The following is a 5,550-nucleotide window of genomic DNA, read 5'->3' as shown; positions in this document are numbered from 1 at the left end:
CGGCGCCAAGCCCTAAACTCTCTTGAGAGGGCCGATCTGGAGTCCGTTCAGGGCTCTGGAGAGGGGAATCCGTCGCCATCGTCATCATCAGCCTTCCTCCATCACCAATTTCATGATGCTCACCGCTGAGCGTGAGTAATTCCATCATTGGCTTGCTGGACGGTGATGGGTTGGATGAGATTTATCATGTAATCGAGTTAGTTTTGTTAGGGTTTGATCCCTAGTATCCACTATGTTCTGAGATTGATGTTGCTATGAGTTTGCTATGCTTAATGCTTGTCACTAGGGCCCGAGTGTCATGATTTCAGATCTAAACTTATTACGTTTTCATGAATATATGTGAGTTCTTGATCCTATCTTGCAAGTCTATTGTCACCTATTATGTGTTATGATCCGTTAACGTTGAAGTGACAATATCGGGATACTTACCGGTGATGACTGTAGTTTGAGGAGTTCATGTATTCACTATGTCTTAATGATTTGGTCTGGTACTCTATTAAAAGGAGGCCCTAATGTCCCTTAGTTTCCAATAGGACCCCACTGCCACGGGAGGGTAGGACAAAAGATGTCATGCAAGTTCTTTTCCATAAGCACATATGACTATATTCGGAATACATGCCTACATTACATTGATGAACTGGAGCTAGTTCTGTGTCACCCTATGTTATAACTGTTGCATGATTGATCACATCTGGCATAATTTTCCATCACTGATCCATTGCCTGCGAGCTTTTCCTATATTGTTCTTCGCTCATTAACTTTTCCGTTGCTACTGTTACAATCACTATAAAACAAAAAATATTACTTTTGCTACCATTACCACTACTATCATATTACTTTGCTACTAAATACCTTGCTGCGGATATTAAGTTTCCAGGTGTGGTTGAATTGACAGCTCAGCTGCTAATACTTGAGAATATTCTTTAGCTCCCCTTGTGTCGAATCAATAAATTTGGGTTGAATACTCTACCCTTGAAAACTTTTGCGATCCCCTATACTTGTGGGTTATCAATTGACCGCCTCTCGATGAGAGGATCGATGGTGATGACGATGGCTATGATTTCCCCCTCTCGGAGGGATGTTTCCCTGGCAGAACAGCTTCGCCAGAGCCCTAGATTGGTTCTTCCAAGGTTCCGCCTCGTGGTGGCGGAGTTTCGTCCCATGAGCTTGCTTATGATTTTTTCCAGGGTGAAAGACCTCATATAGCCAAAGATGGGCACCGAAGGCCTGCCAGGGGGCCCACAAGGCAGTGTAGCGCGCCCCCACCCTCGTGGATGGTGGTTGGCCCCCCTCTGGTGCTTCCTTTGCCCAATATTTTTTATATATTCTGAAACTGACTTATGTGGAGTTTCAGGACTTTTGGAGTTGTGCAGAATAGGTCTCTGACATTTGCACCTTTTCCAGCCCAGAATTCCAGCTACCGGCATTCTCCCTCTTCATGTAAACCTTGTAAAATTAGAGAGAATAGGCATAAGTATTGTGACATAATGTGTAATAACAGCCCATAATGCAATAAATATCGATATAAAAGCATGATGGAAAATGGACGTATCAACTCCCCCAACCTTAGACCTCGCTTGTCCTCAAGCGGAAGGCGATATCAAAAATATGTCCACATGTTTAGAGATAGAGGTGTCGATAAAATAAATACGGACATGAGGGCATCATGATCATTCTTAGGACAAGAACGTATATATATTGTCATATGATTTCTTATGCTAAAGTAACAATTCATTCACAATTTCAAGTATGAATCAGAAACTTCATTGAAAATAATAAGCTATAATCTCAGTCATTGAAGCAATTGCAATTTATCATAACATCAGAAAGAGACAATGTAAGAGCTTTTCAGCAAGTCCACATACTCAACTATCATTTAGTCCTTCACAATTTCTAACACTCATGCAATATTATAGGTATGAAGTTTAAATCAGACACAGAGAAAGATAGGGTTTATAGTTTTGCCTCCCAACCTTTTACCTCAACGGTAATGTCAACAATTATAGTTCATGATAAGTTACATCCAATTGGATATATATATATACATATATATATGGATCTTTCCAACACAATGTTCTTGCCAAAGGATAAAATGTAAAAAGTAAAGGTGAAGATCGCCATGACTCTTCTATAAGATATACGACAAAAGTAAAAGATAGGCCCTTCGCAGAGGGAAGAAGAGGTTGTCATGTGCTTTTATGGTTGGATGCACAAAATCTTAATGCGAAAGAACGTCACTTTATATTGCCACTTGTGATATGGACCTTTATTATGCAGTCTGTCGCTTTTATTGCTTCCACATCACGAGATCGTATAAAGCTTATTTTCTCCACACTAATAAATCATACATATTTAGAGAGCAATTTTTATTGCCTACAACATGACAACTTACTTGAAGGATCTTACTCAATCCATAGGTAGATATGGTGGACTCTCATGGCAAAACTAGGTTTAAGGATATTTGGAAGCACAAGTAGTATCTCTATTTGGTGGAAAGAATTTGGCTAGCATGAGGGGGAAAGGCAAGCTCAACATGTTGGATGATCCATGACAATATAATTTATTTCAGATGTAAGAAAACATAACCCATTACGTTGTCTTCCTTGTCCAGCATCAACTTTTTGGCATGTCATATTTTAATGAGTGCTCACAATCATAAAATATGTCCAAGATAGTATATTTATGTGAAAAACTCTCTTTCTCTATTATTTCCTATTAATTGCAATGATGACCAAAACTATGTTTGTCAACTCTCAACAACTTTCATTCATCATACTCTTTGTTCGGAGGTGGAGGAGATTGAAGGAAATATGCCCTAGAGGCAATAATAAAGTCATTATTTATTTCCTTATATCATGATAAATGTTTATTATTCATGCTAGAATTGTATTAACTGGAAACATAATACATGTGTGAATACATAGACAAATAGAGTGTCACTAGTATGCCTCTACTTGACTAGCTCGTTGATCAAAGATGGTTATGTTTCCTAACCATAGACATGAGTTGTCATTTGACTAACGGGATCACATCATTAGGAGAATGATGTGATTGACTTGACCCATTCCGTTAGCATAGCACTTGATCGTTTAGTTTGTTGCTATTGCTTTCTTCATGGCTTATACATGTTCCTATGACTATGAGATTATGCAACTCCCCTTTACCGGAGGAACACTTTGTGTGCCACCAAATGTCACAACGTAACTGGGTCATTATAAAGGTGCTCTACAGGTGTCTTCGAAGGTACTTGTTGGGTTGGCTTATTTCGAGATTAGGATTTGTCACTCCGATTGTCGGAGAGGTATCTCTGGGCCCTCTCGGTAATGCACATCACTTAAGCCTTGCAAGCATTGCAACTAATGAGTTAGTTGCAGGATGATGTATTACGGAACGAGTAAAGAGACTTGCCGGTAACGAGATTGAACTAGGTATTGAGATACCGACGATCGAATCTTGGGCAAGTAACATACCGATGACAAAGGGAACAACATATGTTGTTATGCGGTCTGACCGATAAAAGATCTTCGTAGAATATGTAGGAACCAATATGAGCATCCAGGTTCCGCTATTGGTTATTGACCGGAGACGTGTCTCGATCATGTCTACATTATTCTCGAACCCGTAGGGTCCGCATGCTTAACGTTACGATGACAGTTTCATTATGAGTTTATATATTTTGATGTACTGAAGGTTGTTCGGAGTCCCGGATATGATCACGGACATGACGAGGAGTCTCGAAATGGTTGAGACATAAAGATCGATATATTGGATGGCTATATTCAGACACCGGAAGTGTTTCGGGTGATTTCGGAGAAAACTGGAGTGCCGGAAGGGTTACCGGAACCCCCCGGGGAAGTATTGGGCCTTAGTGGGCCTGAGGGGAGAGAGAGAGCAGCAGCCCAGGAGGTGGCGTGCCCCCTCCCATGTGGAGTCCGAATTGGACTAGGGGAGGGGACGCGTCCCCTCTTTCCCTCTCCTTCTCCCTCTCTTTCCTTCCCCCTTCTCTCTTCCTAGTTGGACTAGGAAAGGGGAGTCCTACTCCTACTAGGAGGAGGACTCCCCCCTCCTTGGCGCACCCCAAGGGCCGGCCGGCCTCTCCCCCTTGCTCCTTTATATACAGGGGCAGGGGGCACCTCTAGACACACAAGTTGATCTTCGTGATCGTTCTCTTAGCCGTGTGCAGTGCCCGCCTCCACCATAATCCTCGATAATATTGTAGCGGTGCTTAGGCGATGCCCTGCGACGGTAGAACATCAAGATCGTCACCACGCTGTCGTGCTGATGGAACTCTTCCCCAACACTTTGCTAGATCGCAGTCCGGGTATTGTCATCGAGCTGAACGTGTGCTAGAACTCGGAGGTGTCGTAGTTTCGGTGCTTGATCGGTCGGGCCGTGAAGACGTACGTCTACATCAACCGCGTTGTGCTAACGCTTCCGCTTCCGGTCTACGAGGGTACATAGACAACACTCTCCCCTCTCGTTTCTATGCATCACCATGATCTTGCGTGTGCGTAGGAAATTTTTGAAATTACTACGTTCCCCAATAGATATGGTGATGATGATGACAATAGTGCCTTCAGCTTTTGCATGTTCTAATTGAGAAGAGCGATATCCTCCTTTTAATCATCGACCTCCGATTCTAGCTCCAAGATCTTGTCACATAAATCTCCTTTGCTTTTCTGCCGAAAATGAGAAGGAATAGATTGGTTGTTAGACAGTTTAGCCCTCTTGAGGAGACTAGACTGCTTGAACTTCACATGCATATCCCCAGGTTGAGGTAGAGCAACATCCTCCTCCTTCGAACTTGAATCATTGATCATCCTCAAGTGAGCATCCCCTTCATCATGTGTAGTTCGACCACAAGGAGATAGGTCCAAATAGGTCTTTGGGTCAGCAATGAGATGTGAGACATAGCTCTCTTCGTCGGAGTCTTGAGATGACATCTTGCTCTAAATCTGCGGCAGAAACAACTCGAAACAAAACAGAGAATATTTGCGTGGTACGGTGGTAAAAACCTTCAGGAGATTATATAATGATTTTTACCGACCAAAAGAAGTATCGTGCAAGAAAACGGAGTCCGGAGGGCACACGAGGTGCCCACGAGGCAGTGGCACGCCCAGGGGGTAGGGCGCGCCCTCCACCCTTGTGGATGCCTCGTGTCCTTTCCGGACAGCTTCTTATTTTCCTATTTTCTTAAATATTCCAAAACGGAGAAAAATTGCTATTAGAACTATTTTGGAGTCAGTTTACTTACCGTACCACATACCTATTCCTTTTCGGTGTCTGAAACATTCTAGAAAGTGTCCCTTATGTATTCCTATGGGGTTACAGTTTCAATAACATTGGTTTCAACATTTATGGGATTACCTGAGATATAATGTTTGATTCTTTGACCGTTCACCACCCTCGGATTTGTGCCTTCGAAGTTGTTGATTTTTGTGGCACCGGAACGGTAGACCTCCTCGATAACGTAAGGACCTTCCCATTTAGAGAGGAGTTGTCCTACAAAAAATCTTAAACGAGAGTTGTATAACAATACATAATCACCTA

This window comes from Triticum aestivum, chromosome 3A, assembly GCF_018294505.1.
Source record: "Triticum aestivum cultivar Chinese Spring chromosome 3A, IWGSC CS RefSeq v2.1, whole genome shotgun sequence".
NCBI lineage: Eukaryota > Viridiplantae > Streptophyta > Magnoliopsida > Poales > Poaceae > Triticum > Triticum aestivum.
This window is presented reverse-complemented; position numbering follows the sequence as displayed.